This window comes from Lissotriton vulgaris, chromosome 6 (assembly GCF_964263255.1).
Source record: "Lissotriton vulgaris chromosome 6, aLisVul1.2, whole genome shotgun sequence".
Lineage (NCBI taxonomy): Eukaryota > Metazoa > Chordata > Amphibia > Caudata > Salamandridae > Lissotriton > Lissotriton vulgaris.
The window spans coordinates 664,204,597-664,222,000 of record NC_141694.1 but is presented as its reverse complement, the minus strand read 5'-3'; positions in this window follow the sequence as shown (position 1 = coordinate 664,222,000).

Here is a 17,404-nt window from a genome sequence, read left to right as displayed (position 1 = left end):
TGCCCCGGAGCAGATTTGTTGTTCCCAGAAATTACAGACCAATCTGGAGATAACTGTCTCCTCAGTCTTCTGTCAGGTAGTTAGGAATCCTTCAGTGTAAGGAAGTCGTCTTGTTTTTTTTATGTGCAAGCCACTTTTTTTGTTGTGAGTAATTTGAGTAGGGCATTTTAAATGCTAAAACTAGTAATCATTTGGGTGTGACCTCTAGGTGAACTGGGCCAAGGTCCCCTAGTTTTCTCTTTCCATCTTGTGTAATAGCATAAGTTCCTGTTCAGCCCCAAAGTCCTTTTCATTACAGAAACTCTAAAATGTGTCTTTGTATCCATTTGGCCATCTCTCCCCTTCCCCAAACTCCACCCGACACCAAACCAGTTATTCCTACCAAGGATCAAAGTAAATCTACATTTTAAAGCCTTACTAACTCTAACTCAAGAGTAGTATGTGTTACAGGATATTATTCCTAAAAGAATATCACCTCACAGCCTTCAGGTTCCTTTTCATCGTTTCCTGGACCTATTGAGTGAGCTTTTTTTTAAGTAAAGTGACTGTTTGTCTCAGTCAAGGAACAAATTATGTTTGGCAAGAGGTCAACCAGAAATGTAAATGGCCCCACGGAAGCAATTTCAACCGAGCTTAGACAGACTATATTTCATAATGCAAACATGGGGTAAATCACTAGAGATAATACAACGGATCATAATAACGTATGATATGGAAACGTTGGATTTGATAGCATTTTTATCTCAAAATCTACAGAAGAAGAGAGTCATTCCAGATTTCACCTTGTAAGTATGTTTAGTACTGTTAGTATAATAATTTTCTTCTGATTGCAAATATTAGATTTTCGGGCACAGTGGGAAACGATTTCTTTCACTCAGACACCTCATGCTGCACTTTTCACAACTGTGGCAAACCTTTGTATTCTTACAGGTGATTTATCAAAGTAGCAGATATGGTAAATTTAAATTAAATTGGCTTGATTGTTCTGCATGGCCACAGCTACTCAAAAGGTCAAAAGCACTAGTTCCCAAGTGCAACAAGCATTGGTATAGCCATAGATCTCGCTTTTGGGACCTTATAAGTATTTAGTTATGCAGCACAATATCCTTGGTGCAACAACATCAACTGTTGCATGGCTAAACACTTATAAAGTACCAAAGGCGAGACCTATTGGCTATGTCAACGCTTATTCTTTGCAGCTATAGCACTGACTGAACTTGGAGTTAGAGTGTTCTTTACTGCGTGGTCCAGTGTCTGAGTTTCCAACTCCCCCCATCTCCTAGAAGTACGCCTTTGCTGCTCAGCTTTGTTATTCCTGGAGAGTCAAGTGTCCATCGAGAGGAACTTTCTTATTCAATTGCAGTGCAGTACTATTTATTGCCTTGGAGCAGCAATCATAAACAAAACTACCCACTCAAGAAACTGACCAGTCACCATTTACTACCCACCAGAAAACTCCTCACTTGCTCACTTCTCCCTAGATTAGTTGCATTCTCGAAAATTAGGCATTGGCAAAGTCAGTAGGTCTCTGCTTTAAGTATTTGAAGTAGAAGCTTTGCCAATACTTGTTTGTACCAGCATGCGTGAACGTATGGCCTGCAATCTTTTAATGAGCTTTTCATCAAAGCAACGTATTCCAAGATGTTCCTCACGTGTCATGATGCGAGTGTGCACATGTGTTATGATGTGTGCACATTTGCCATGACGCCGGTGTGCATATGTGTCATGATGTGTGCAATATTTTTAAAAATGATGGTATAGAAAGCTGAATTGCCATGTTATAACGGTAAATGAAACTGGTGAAAATTATTGTGGTGTGTGAAAAAGGAGTTTGTGAGTACTTGGCAGCTGCCTGGCTCTAGTAAACCAAAAAATAAAAAATAAAGCAAAGAGCACGATATGGGATATTGAGTCCGGAAGCCAAGCCAAGGTCAAATGTCTGGCTAAGTGTGCTGATACATGGAGTTTGTTGTTTACTGCTCCTTTCTGTAATTGCAAGGTAACGGAAATTACTAAAGTGAACCAAGTAGCAATCTTGCTGGAGTACAGAGAACACAAAGAAACGGCTGCAGGATGTCACATTTTTTCCAGTACATAATAAAATTCAAATAATTGTAAATGAACTTTATAAGGATTTGAAATTAAATCAGCTGTAAGGAAATTATAAACGAGGTTGTGTTGGTTTTTTGTCATTCTGAACCGGAAACGAATATTCTAATACTATCAAAACAAACTGAGCAAGTTATTGTCTGGCATATATGTTTAATAGTAATACTGCGTGTCTGATGCAAATTTAGTGGCCATTTCAAGAAGGCATTTTGATGGAGAAGGTGCTCTTTGTGTAAATGGCATTACCCCATAACAAAATGCTCCAAAAACATATTCAGGAGAGTGAGCTCCAAAATGCACCGCTGGATGCATACTGCTCCAATCCCACTCTCTGGCTAAGGTGCAAAGTACGGTTACTACACTTGTTCCGGGTTATGCTTGTATTTTTCGCTACTGGAATGACTTCGCTGATGTAACACTGAAGCCAGCAGCTCCCAGTGACACAGAATGATGATGGGTGTAGACTGCAAGAGAGTCACCCAGAGAGATGGATCGATGTGTGTCCTGGGGATAGAGTCGGAGTTAAGATCGGAGCCAGCTCACGATGTAGCGGGAGAAGAATGAACAAGGAAGCACTCACCATAGCAGAGCAGCCGCAGCCAACGCCCGGCGATGCTCATCAGCTGTGGATGGTGACTGTCACGGGCAAAGCGAGGTGGAGAATCAGGGGCGGAACCTCACGGCTGGGAGGGGAAGCCTATTGGTGAAGGGCGAATGGTCAATAGACAGGAAGAGCAAGCAAAGCCAATCGAGAGAGAGCTGCTGCAGTCCAGGTACTGTGTGTTTGTGTTGTGCGTGTAGAGACTTCTTAATCATACACAAAGCATGTAATTTCAGATAAACACAAAGCTTCTAAAAGCATATTCTGTCTAATGTTTGTTACGTATGCAGAAATATGGCGAAACACTACTCCAGACAAAATAGGTAATTGTCAATGTTTTTAAAACTCAGATTCTCGAGATTTACCTTAAAGTCCTTAGAAATCACTGAAGCGAATGGTGAACACAAGAAGAGAATACACTGTAGATTTCCTAGCCTTCTGTTACATGAAAGAAACCTCTTTGTTATAATAGCGAAACAAGCGCGCAAAAGACCGTGAAAGTGATCATGATCGCGGGGACGAGGTTTGTGGTCCGGGAGGGGTGGAGCGAGGCATGCTGCATTGGATAGGCGGAGAGAGGCGCGCGCACTTGTGCGCATGATCGCAAGCTGGTGGCCAAGCCTTTGGTAGCACTTTAAAAACCTGCTTACAAAATGTCTCGCAGTGCAACGCATGGGCTGACTCAGCGAGACCTAAAAAATGGCAGTAACACACAAAAGCATAAACCCACAAGAAGTAAAATTAAGGTTTTATTACTGAAACTCCGTCTGCTTATAGTTCCCAGCAAAGTCAGTCACACGACTCCTGAGGATCCAACATGATGTCTTCAAACTTACATTTGTCTTTAGCTACCATAATAAGTTTTCCTCTAAAAGTCTCACATTAGCTGTGGAGTTTGTGTTTTAAAACTGTGCAAAGGTTGCAGTGGCGGTGGGTCCATTAGGGGGCGTTGGGGCGTTGCCCCCCCACCCCGCCTGCCCCCGCAGCTCCCTCGGTGTGTCTGAACTTAAGCAAACTCTTAGTTTATTTAAGTTCAGCAGCTCCGAGGGAGAAATGACAATCATGTCAGTCAGCATGACCTCAGATCACCCACCCCCTTCAGAGTACGAAGGGGGTGGGCGGTCTGGCGTCATGTTGACTGACAGCAGGCATTGTCAGGGGCAGGCAGTAGCAGCAGCAGCACACGTGCGCATGAGTGGGGAAGGTAGGCACATTTTTTACCCGTGCCCACTCATGCGCACTGGTGCCTTCTCAGACTGGCGCATGCCCATTAGCAAAGGCTCAAACCTCAGTCTCCTAATGGGCAGGCGGGCGAAGCGTAACACTGCCCTGCTCTAAAGTCAATCCAGCGCGAAGATTGGCTGAGAGGGGTTTGCCACTTCCCAGCAGTGATGCGGCTGTTCCACTGTTGGTGCCAGAACGGACCCGAGGCGGTGTGGACCTGGTCAGGTAGGATTGTTTTTATTTTACTTTAACCCCCCCGCGGCCCCCACTCCCGCACTACACCCACTCCCCCCACCTCCGCGATCTGCGACTGATTATTCTTCTGGCTCTAGGTATAAATGTGCCGCGGGGAAAAGGAAGGGGTACGAAAGGAGAATCACGTGACCTTTTTTGTTGGCAGTCTCTGAACTTACTATGAAGCTTGATGCTATGACTTTAATGCCCCACGTCATTTATTATCTATTACCAGTGGCATGTCATGAAGTAAAGTTCTGAGGAATTGCCATACGGAAACCCAGACTTGGTGAAACATTTAGGCCTTGAAAATAAAAGTGACGTTTGTTAAGGAATAAACAGGCTATGTCGCAAACATTTCATCGATATTTTAATTCTCGTGATATTTCTGAAGCCCCTTAAAGATACATCCTAGCCGCCTTTCCATTTAACGAATAACAGTAGAAGTTCTGAATTTCAGTCACATTTTTTTAAAACTACGAAGGTGCAGCAGGGCGCAGTCCAGGTTCAGAAATGTAAGGCTGTAAGTGAGTAGGTGTAAAGAAGGGAGCAGGACGAGGTCCTTCAACGTGGAATTTCAAAAAGGGTAGACTTGAACCAGCAATATGAACGCGGAAAATAATTGTAAGATAATGTTGAATACAATCAGTGTAAAATACATTAAACGCAGACAGCGTTAAATAACTATTTGAAGCCCTGTAGCCTCATTGGTACCACTAGTCTGCGTGTTGCAAATTTTAACATAGCACAAAATACTTCTGATTCCGTGAAAGCTTGTGGGCCTGACTCCGTTTTGCTGTTAGCAGAAGTCAGAGGAGTCTGCAACATGGGCCCGCCCTGCAATGCAGATAAAGGAGCAAGTATGTTTCTCTTCCTCGGCTTCAAAATGTGTACGAGTGTGCGTTTGTCTGTATGCCAGGAGTTCATGTGTATGTCTGTGTAAGTGTCTTTGTATGTGTCGGTGTGTGCAGGTATGCTTGTATGAGTGAGTGCGTGTTTAAATGTGTGTGTGTGTGCAATTTGGAAGCCTGTTGGGTGGGAGGTATTGGGTACGTCTGCGTAGTCCAAGCCATAGAGTTGATGGTACTGTAAAAAAATAGTGTTTTTGTATACAATTAGCTAAGTGAGAAAAGCAAACATGCTGCTGCAGAATCATTACTGTTTATAGCAGATTTCGGACTGCTACTTGGGAGGATTGGTTTTAGAGAGGCCTGCCTTCTTTCCTGTACCATCTATATAATGTACACACACAGTAAACTTACAACAAATGAAAACAGAGACTTGGGCAAATACACCATTAGATAATTATGTTTACGAGGAAAGAGAACAAACTCAGACCCAGGTTTGTTTGGCAGGAGATAAGGAGATGGTGCTTTAAGAACCGCATGCCAACCATGTATCATGGTTTTGTAGAGTTTTGACATGCGGAGGAAAGGGAATATTGACATTTGTGATCTGTGGAGAGGCCCAGTTAAGGAAGGGTGGGCTTTCTTCGATAAAACGCCAGCTACATGTTTAACAAACCACAGAAGTGCCTTTAATGCATGGGCTTTTGGTTATGAAATTGGACAGCGCACGAGGGATCCTATAGAAATATATTTAAACTGTAACCTTTTCTTTCTAATCCTATGCTCCTACGTAAAGGCTATTGTAGATTTTTCTCTTCCTAGCCCATCACTACACGACCTTTGTGTGGTCTCACTCTGACGTATGAATTCCCCTCAGCCTATTAAGGTAACCTGGCAAGTTAAGTCCCGTTCAATATTACCAATCAGCCGGACCAGCGCAAAAGTGTCAGGACTACCTAGGTCAGCCCTGTTTTTTTTTTTTCTGATTCAGAGAACATGCGCACGGCACTCTTGAACATGACAATACTCTTGTAAGTGGAGTCAGGTTGGTTGGTATTTACTGTACTGCTCACTTCTCTCCTAAGACTGTGTTGTTCTCCATGCTCCCTTCCATAACTCCTTCTGGATATATTTGCCACTCTCTCCATCTTGTTTTTCCACTGTGTCACTTTCTGTCCCATCTTATATATCTCTCATCTCTCTCATTACCTTTTGTCTTCATTTCAGTGTTTCCCCTTTCTATTTCTTTCACTGTTTGCTGCCTATTCTGTGGTCATTGTTTCTGTTCACTATGATGCTTTTAGATTTTCTTATACTGAGTTCTCACTTATCTCTACCTTTGACCACATCTTTCATGCCTCTCATTCAGTCCCTTCAGTTTCTACCATAATTTGAACGCACAGGCCCTCTTTTTACTGTAGCGCCCTGCCCTTTTCTTTATGCATGGACGACTCTCACCCTTTCCTTGCTACTATAAACTGTGCCATTTTGCCCATTTTTCACCCTGTCATCTCTTCCCATTTCTTTGGGGGAAGCTCCCCTTCATACTCCTGACACTCCTTGGAAGGGGTCCTGTACTTCGGTGTATGAAATTGTGCCTCACCACTTTAAATGCTCACCATCTGCCACTGTCTACACGGTTATTCTTGGAATATCTATCCATGCTACTTCAGTCCTACAGTCTGTCCTCCTGGTGTCAATGTGAACACCTTTCTACCTTCTCAACTATATTGAAACTGCTCTGGAGTGAGGTCACTGCATCCCACGTTCCCACAACTTCTAATGGTCAAAATACATTTCCTCTGCCTTTGTAGACTCACAGCACGTTAATCTACCTGCATCGCTTAAACCACCCTCTGCTTAGCAAGAATCCACAGAATTTGACACCTAAGATCAGTCTTTCTGAGTTCACCTCACATTAGATACATGTACAGATCAAAGTGAGCATTTTTACCCCATCTTTAAGTTGTTGCCTACACAACTATATGGGATGATATCTGAAAGTCTGAACAGAGTGACTGACACGGATCTATCAAGGTAAGTAACCGAGCCTGCCCTGCTTCTCTTCTGTCCGGTTCTACCTCCAAACTTGTCTCTTTCTCTACACCTGAATATGCTTTAATATAGATCATAGTGGCACAGAACAAGCAAATAAAGAAGATGGTCCATTACCCATCTCTGATCGTGAAAATTACATGCATTTTAAGATTGCCAAGTGTGTCAGTAGCAGGCAGCATGCAGGTTTGGTGAGTTTTTAGCAGGAAATTGTATAGTGCATTCCTGCCTTTTTCCAGGCTGGATACAATTATAATAGATTCACTCAAAATATACTATGATTGTACTCCGGAATATCGGGTACAAGACTATCGTGGTACACTAATAGAATGGACAAAATGTTGAGGAACAAATATCGAAAAGAAAGAGTATATAGGGAAGTTTAGATTTACTATTCGTAACTACCGCAATGTAACTTGACAATATTTATTATTAAGCTGCAGAGATGTGGAGTTAGGTATAGAAAATCTATAAATACTTACCCTTCGATATTTTAACCCTATTTTAACCTCGGATGACCTTTGCTTTTCCAGGACATGGGCACTTACAGAGATCTACCATTGCATTTAATAATCTCTTTGCTATACTAAATGTGTTCTGTAGGACACTGTGTGAGGTCCTCAATACTGGATACATGTTTTTTTCTCTTGAATTGGTTTCATGAAGCATTTATAAGTGCAATACAGGAAGGGATACACTATTTCAATGCGTGCAAGCCGTTTCACGTTTGGGTGCTGCTGGAATTTGGCAACTGAAGGTGATTTTCAGGAATGTGTCTAGAATTGCTTGGGTATACAAATAAATTTAGTGGTTTGTAACAAAAATATGAGTAACCTTTCAAGAGAATGTTTCAGACTTTTTCAGATGGCGTTTGTGAATGAGGCTGAAAGATATACTTAAACACTACTCAGAGATTTATGTCACATGCATTAAAATATTATCACCAAAACACAAAGAGGGAGGTACCCTTAGAACCAATATGGGACAGGGTAAACAAGGTTACAAAGAAAAGAAGTCCCTGAGCTTAAGGATATACCTTATGTCGTAATCTAGCCAACCTGAGATGTTTAGGGGAGGCTATATTCGACCCAAAAAACTAACCTTACAGTCTAGTTATAACTAGAATTATCACTAAATAGTGGAAAAACGTCAGTTTAGGAACTCTGTGAACTATATATAGTAGAATCCTGCAACATTGAAAACACTCTAATATACACCAGTAATTAAAATCATCAGTTTATTTCTAAAAATTAATCACAAAATCAAGGTTTGCAATACATAAAAATACAACAAAATACAAAAGAAATCTGTTAGAAGTGATTTTAATTATGTGCAGTAGTGTGGCTCACTGGTTAGAGGCGGCAGACCCGAGAGCAGAGGACGGCCCGGGACCAGGGTTCGATTCCCGACGCGGCAGGTTTCTGGACCAGGGTCAGCGGACTCGATAATTCTCTCGCCTCGGTGCCCACTCTGATCAGCGATCACACTCGGCAACTCTGGGCATTAGCTTGCCTCATCTGCACTAACGGCCCCACCAGACCGCCGGGGATGCCTGGTCTCACCCTGGAGATACCCATTAAGGGACCATCTCTCAGGGAAGCCAGGAAGGGTTTCGCAGCGGTCGAAGCGCGGAGATACTCCTCCGGGAGTCGATCCTAGCGCTATATAAACTTGCAATTAATTAATTAATTAATTTTCATTTTCTAGTGATTTTTTAAAAAAAACGTCCTGGAGAAGGTGTTGTCATCTACACAAGACACTGAAAAGCCGCATCAACTTTTGGTTTTTTATTTGTATTTTGTTGTATTTTTATGTATTGCAAACCTTGATTTTGTGATTAATTTTTTAGAAATAAACTGATGATTTTAATTACTGGTGTATATCAGAGTGTTTTCAAATGTTGCAGGATTCTACTATATATTGTTCACAGAGTTCCTAAACTGACGGGTTTCCACTATTTAGTGATAATTCTAGTTATAACTAGACTGTAAGGTTAGTTTTTTGGGTCGAATATAGCCTCCCCTAAACATCTCAGGTTGGCTAGATTACGACATAAGGTATATCCTTAAGCTCAGGGACTTCTTTTCTTTGTAACATTAAAATATTATCACACAGTATTGAAAAACACACACAGTTTAAAAGATCACATGCATACCTGTCTGCTTCTAGATGTAGTGTGGTGAGGTAGGGAACAATGGATCACTGAGCTTGGCAATCCACCAACAACTTACTTGGACTCTACAGCAGGAAAATACACAAGACGATGGACAGAATGTTGAATATTGGCAAAACATTCATCCCCAGTCAAAGATCTGCGTTTAATCCATCGTTATTTTGCTCACCACGCTACCCCAGTTCAGACATGGCCATATGCAAATCAGTCTTGACCCTGTGCCTCATGGGAACAGTCCAGCCCGAACTGCCAAGCCATGTCTTTCCTGGACCGGAATCAAGCATCCTAGGACCGGTTTCTGGCTATCAGCCGTCATCAGCCAGAATAGCTTAACTCCAGTGGCGTAGTGAGCACGGGACCCACATCTGGGCATACCCTTCCCACATAGGGCGAACAGCAAAACACACAAGATGATGGACAGAATGTTGCACATTGGCAAAACATTCACCCCCAGTCACAGATATGGGTTTAATCCATCGTTATTTTGCTCACCACGCCACCCCAGTTCAGACATGGCCATATGCAAATCAGGTTTGACCCTGTGCCTCATGGGAACAGTCCAGCCTGAACTGCCAAGCCATGTCTTCCCTGAACTGGAATCAAGCATCCTAGGACCGGTTTCTGGCTATCAGCCATCATCAGCCAGGATAGCTTGACTCCAGTGGCATAGTGAGCACGGGACCCACGCCTGGGCATACCCTTCCCACAGAGGGCGAACAGCAAAACACACAAGATGATGGACGGAATGTTGCACATTGGCAAAATATTCACCCCCAGTAACAGATCTGGGTTAAATCCATTGTTATTTTGCAGGAACCAGGGGGAATATTTATTAATAAGTAACGCAGCCAAGCAAGCCACCCTGCTGTGCAGCATCACAGTGAAAGGGCAGGAATATGGTGTATTTAACATAATACGTTGCATTCCTGTCTTTACCCAGCGCTGACGCACAATGTGCTACCTAGCTCCAATGTGCTACCTAGCCCCAATGTCGCACATTGGCAAAACATTCATTCCCGGTCACAGATCTGGGTTTAATCCATCATTATTTTGCAGGAACCTGTTTATTTTTTATTTGTTTACATTTGTAATGCGCACAGCTACCCAACAAAGGGTTTCCTGGCGCAGCAGATCCCAATAGCAATGTGGTTACAGAAAACTAGATGTTAAAGAGCCATGTTTTTAAGGCTTTTCTGAATTTGATGTAATTCGACTCAGACCGCAATGTATGTGGCATTGAATTCCAGAGAGAAGGTCCCAGGAATGAAAAGGACTTGCCACCCATACGTGACAGCTTGGTCCTTGGAATTTCGAAATGATTTGCCGTGGAAGACCAAAGAGATCTGGAAGGACGGTAGGGGCGCACCAGGTTTTGCAGATATTTAGGAGCGGTGTTGGTGGAAATCCTGTGCATAAAACATAGAGATTTGAATTTAACACGGTTTTCAATTTTTAGCCAGTGTAGCTTCCTGATGTATTTAGTGGTTGGAGTAGAGATGGGAATTTTACAGAGTAGTCTGGCTGCTGCATTTTGCACTGATTGCAACCTGCGGACAGTAGCTTTGTTCGCCCCCAGGTACAAAACGTTGCCATAATCTAGCCTAGAGGTTATTAGGGCATTGACAACTGTTTTCTTGGTGTTTTCAGGCAGCATCCAACAGATCTTTTTTAGCCATTTTAATATGGCAAAGCAGGTGGCCGAAGTCTTTACCGCTTGCTGATGTAAACTGAGTGAGTCGTCAATAATGACGCCCAGGTTGCGAGCATGAGTAACCGGGGTAGGGGGGGTACCCATTTCAGTTGGCCAATGTTGGGGTCCCCAAAGTTTTTTATTTTTGCCCAACACGATTAACTCGTTTTTTTCGCCGTTAAGTTTTAGGACGTTTTTTTGCATCCAATCGGCGATTTTACAGAGTCCGAGTTGTAGGGTGGAGGAATTATCAGAATCTGCAGCTGATAAAGAAAAAAGCAGCTGGGAATCATCAGCGTAGGAAAACATTAAAAGCCCTGTTTCCTCCACTATTTTGGCCAGGGGGCTCATATACACGTTGAAAAGCAACGGGCTAAGAATAGAGCCCTGTGGAGCTCCGTGTTTGAATGTCATGGTATCGGAGCAGGCAGTTTGTGAGAAGACCTGGAACGTGCGGTTTTCCAATAATGATCTAATCCAGTTGAGAGCTGCCCCACGGATGCCCAGGGAGTGGAGTGTTTGGGCGAGGACCGCATGCGACACGGTGTCGAATGCCGCGCTGAGGTCGAGCAGCACAAGTGCCACTGTTTCGCTTTTGTCCACCATGCGGCGGATATTTTCGGTTACCCCCAGCAAGGGGGAATGTTTATCAAAAAATAACGCAGCCAAGCCACCCTGCTGTGCAGCATCACAGAGAAAGGGCAGGAATATGGTGTATTTAACATAATACGTTGCATTCCTGTCTTTACCCAGCGCTGACGCAAAATGTGCCACCTAGCGCCAATGCAGGCACAATTAAACTGTTGTGCAAGGGTGCCTGCATTGTAAGCAGGATTGTTTTGTGCTGAAAGGGACACCTTCCCGCAGAGTAACAATGGACTGAGACATTTCCCTAGAAAGAGGAAAAATTAGAAGAAAAACAAATATTTCTCCATGTTACACCTCCCTGGGGATGCATAGCTTTCAGAAACATTCCCAGGTCCACCAGTAATGGTAAATCTAGAAATGCGCCAAAATCCATGGGTGTGCGTGGGAAAACCCATGGAATGCATCTCTGGGTGAGAGTAATGCAGAAAAGCAAGTTACGATGTGTTGAGTTACTCTAGATTTATCAAGCCACTCATGGCCACATAAGGGGGCCTTGCAAGGCTTGATAAATCTAACATATGAGGTGTGTTGCTCTTGCATCCCGTTGCATGGGGCAAGGGCAACACACCTTATTGATAAGTATAGCCCCTGTTGTCCAGAAAAATAAGACTTTAAAAAGTGTAAGTATTTTGGAATCCAGACTCAATAATAGCTGGAATTTGTTCTACATGGTATGCCTCTGAGGAGGGCCAAGGCTGATATTCACAAATATCGAGTAGGGCTCTATGAAAGAATATTAAGAACAACAATATTGAATGACGAGAATATCATGTCAAAAATATTGTATACATAACATTGTTTTTACACACTTACAATGTACAGTACACAAAGAATGTGTAAAAAATGTAGTAAAAAAGAATATCGCCCAAAAGGTAAAATATTGCTTTTTGAAATTAATATCGAGTTATAAGTAATTTGTTTCAAATATTAAGATAGTAAAAAATATTATAATTTAAAATAAATAGTTATGATACGTTATATTTAGGAATTATGTACATGTATATATATATATATATATATATATATTACCTACTGGCTATCGCCAGTAGGTATATATAGTTAGGATTTTTTCCCTATGGGATTTCTGAAAATTCTATGTCTAATAACTTTGGCGTTTGTGGACGGAATCGGCTGAAATTTTCAGGAAAATGGCACATTTTGTTTCTGAGCAGCTCCTGGAAATTTGGGGGGGGTTCGTCAAGGGGGGGCCGAGAAAAAAGGGGGGTCCCAAAACGCGTTTTTCCCATGTTAATTTCCATAGGGCGGTTGGACTCACTTTTAGCCCGAACGGCTGAATGGATTTCCACGAAACTTGGCAAAATTGTAGGGACTGTTAGCCCGATGTGCCTTTGCTAGGTCTCAATATATGTGCTTCAGTGGATTTTGAGAAATTAACGTTTAAATCAAGATATATATCTGTAACAGCGCTCCGGGCAGCGATCCGGTTAGCAAACTTTTCGCGTATCGGAACTTTGCGATGCGAAGCTGATTGGCCCTCCGGTGTCTGTCAACATTCTAAACAGTCCGGAGCGGCCGCCATCTTGTCTCTCGGTAGGATCGAGAGACAAGAGGAGGCCAAAACAAAGGGGGAAATGAAGGAAAGGGGGCAAGGTAGACCCCTTCTGACCCCCTAGGATTGATGAGGGGATATTATAGAGCCACGCGGGGCCCCAAAAAAAAAAAAAAAAAAATCCGATTTTTTCGCCGTAGAGACGCGTCTTGGTAAGCGAACCGGGCAGCTAACCGGGCAGCTAACCGGGAAGCTAACCGGCAGTGTAACGGGAGTCTGAGGAGTAGCTGATTGGCTGTCAACATTGTAAACAGTCCGGAGCGGCCGCCATCTTGTCTCTCGGTAGGATCAAGAGACAAGAGGAGACCAAAGCAAAGGGGGAAATGAAGGAAAGAGGGCAAGGTAGACCCCTTCTGACCCCATAGGATTGATGAGGGGGATATTATAAAACCACGCGGGGCCCAAAAAAAAAAAAATCCTGAGGAGTAGCTGATTGGCTGTCAACATTGTAAACAGTCCAGAGCGGCCGCCATCTTGTCTCTCGGTAGGATCGAGAGACAAGAGGTGGAAAAAAAAAAGGTGTAAATGAATGAAAGGGGTAAGGCAGACCCCTCCTGAACCCCTAGGATTGATGAGGGGGCTATTAAAGTTCCCTGCGGGGCAAAAGAAAAAAAAAATTGCGATTTTTCGCGGTAAAGGTGCTTCCTGGTACGTTAACCGGGCAGCTAACCGGCAGCGTAACGGGAGTCCGACATATTGTGTTTTTTGAACGTTTGTGATATGTGCACGTGTGGATTTTGTCTAATTAAGGTTAAAAAAATATATATATATCTTTAAGCGTGTTCTGGCGCGCTTACGTTTTGGGTTTGGTTTGCGCTGCAGAGACGATACGTCACGGTTATGCGATGCATCATGAGGCGTCTCACGGGCTACGTGATACGTCACTTAATAAAGAATATATTTTACAGCTATAGATATTAGCTTTTAAAAAACCAATGAAATTCACAGAAAAAACCATAGGTTATAGACCATATATAGTTAGGAATTTGCATTTACAAAACCTTGAAAATTCACTGAAAAAACCATAGGTTATAGACCATATATAGTTAGGGATTAGCATTTAAAAAACCTTATTTTATTTGCACAAAACCATTGAAATTCCATATATAGTTAGTTGCACTAACTATATATCGCGGACCCGCAATCCACTGCTAATGATGTCACATATTACATCATTCATGACATGGTCAGTGACATCACTGATGACATCACTGATGACATCTCAAATGACATCACTGATGACATCACTGATGACATCTCAAATGACATCACTGACATCTCATTTGACATTACTGATTACATCACTGATGATATAATTTATGTGATAATACATCTTCAGACTCTAATATAACCTTAGATACACTCAGTGTAAACAGGCACTCACAGACTGTCACACATCCATGGAGTTACTCACACACCTAGTCAGTCATGCAAAGAATCAATCACATCTCCATTTCCTCAACTATACAGTTATACACACCTTACTTTTTCAAACATATAGTAACACATATTTACTCTCTTATACAATCCTTGATACAAGTTCACAATGATTCATACAGCCACTCACACATTCACTGGCTCTTATGTTCAGTTATTTATATATGTCAACTCTCACATGGAGTGTGTTTTACATATGTACTTACTTTGACATGTAGCACTGAGATATCCATTCACTCACCAATATACTCATGCACACAGTCAACTGTCCATACAGCTGTTTCTACATGCACTTTTGAACCCATACACCTAGGGAATCAACTGCTCACACATCTATGCACAGAGTTATACACCTCCCAGCCACCCACACACATACTCAGTCTCCCATACAAATACTTGGGCAACCATTCAATAACCCATATAGTTACTGATATAGCTACTGATTTAAACATGCAGCAGTTTACAGAACAACATAAATAATGATTGCCAAATTAAGACACTTTAATCACTAACCCATACACTCAGTGAGACACATTTAATCATTCTCTCATACAGTCAGTCATGCACCTACTAAATCCTTCATCCAGACACTTATACATCCACTCATTCTTCAATATGTAAGACATATTTTAACTTTACAGAAACATACAGTCACTGGGTGTTGTCATCAGTGATGTCATCAGTGATGTCATTTGAGATGTCATCAGTGATGTCATCAGTGATGTCACTGACCATGTCATGAATGATGTAATATGTGACATCATTAGCAGTGGATTGCGGGTCCGCGATATATAGTTAGTGCAACTAACTATATATGGAATTTCAATGGTTTTGTGCAAATAAAATAAGGTTTTTTAAATGCTAATCCCTAACTATATATGGTCTATAACCTATGGTTTTTTCAGTGAATATATATATATATATATATATATATATATATATATATATACATATATGCATAAATATATATATATATACAAATATATATCTTAAATTCTTCAAAATATATAAAAACAATAATTTAATTATTTGTAAACACAATTAATTTCAACTATTACGTTTAACATAACATTTAAGTTAGCAAACATCTATATAACCCCCCTCAAAAATATATCACCTAATTTGAATGCTAAAATAAAATTATAAAATACTTTTATTTCATGGAGACAGTATCTAAGAAACTAAACAACTGGATACATATTAACCTAATTGATGAGGAGGCATTAATGTATTTTTTTTACAAACCTCACTGCACTACATTGAAAAACAACTGCAACCAATTCAGTGTTACATGCACAAAGTTTTCACCTGAACACATTGAAATGTAACCCAAGGGAAAATTGTAACACACCAAAAGAAACTGCTCAGAAGATAATGAATTCCTGAAACATTGCGAGGAAACAAGTAAACCTTTTGAAAATAGATCCTATTCGAAAAAAGTAATTTAAATGAGTTTTAAAAGCGGTAACAATTACAAGGCTAGAGGCGGATCAATGAAATAGAATGCTAAACAATTTTTTTAACAGCTTAAGAGAATAAAGCAAATAAATTGGAACATCCTTACAACTGATGCATCAGTTGCCAATAAGCTTGGTGATCATCCCCAGATAGCCTCTTGAAGTCTGAAAAAAAATTGACACACATCCACTTTATTGATGTTAACGATAGAAGCAAAAATGAATAGTTGAATTAAAACATTTTTGGGAAATTCACACAAGGCATTCAAGTATGTAAGGAATAAGACTGAATTTACAAATGTAATGGAGCAGACACAATTAGTTAATTGACATATAACTTGCAAAGGTAAATTCATAATATACATTATGGCATGCCCATGTAGCCAAAAATACATTGGTAGCTGCCACGGGTCAATTAAGAAAATTGATCCTAGAGCACAAGAGTAACTTCTGAATAATTGGAAACAGGTCCATTACTCTGATATAGCCCACATGGTTATGGGGACATAATAGTTAGCAAATAGAATTTAAAAAACGTAGAAATTCACTGATAAAATGAAAGGCTTCAAGGACTTTATAGCTAGGCTCAGAAGTTACTCATACAAAACCATTGAAATTCACCAGTTAAAGTTACCTAAGCTAACTATAATGTACGCCCCCGCAATGCACTGCTTATGACATCACATATTACATCACTCATGACATGGTCAGTGACATCACTGATGCAATCACTGATGACATCTGAAATGACTTCACTGATAACATCACTGATAACATCATCTAGTGAGTGTGTTAAAGATATATCCTAAGCTACTGCATAAGTGAAATTGCTATTCTGTGCTACTAATGAGTGATAGTATTTCTAACATATGTCATCTGAGTGGCTGTGTGAGAGTCTTAAACTGTGTGTGAGGGGCTGTATAGGTTGGTAAATGGGTGTATGAGTGCCTGTATGGGTGAATAAGTGGGTGTGTAAGTAGTTATATGGGGGAGTGAGTGACTGTATTGCTGAGTGAGTGGCTTTATTGGTGGCTAAGTGGCTGTTTGAGTGTCTCTAGAGGTATGTGAGTGGTTGTGTGTGTGGCTGAACCAGTGACTGTGTGGCTGTGTGAGTAGCTCTATGGGTGGGTGTGTGAGTGGCTATATGGGTGGATAAGTGGGTGTATGAACGGCTGTATGGGTGAGTGGCTGTTTAAGTGGGTGTTTGGTTAAGTGAGTTGGTGTGTGAGTGGCTGTTGTTCTATTATCGTCCACCTGATGTCATTGGGGCAATGTCCATGGTCCAGGTAATGGGTAGTCAGTTTTGTTGTCCCTTTGCGGCATCTCACATTACTGCGATGCTCGCAAATGCGTAATTT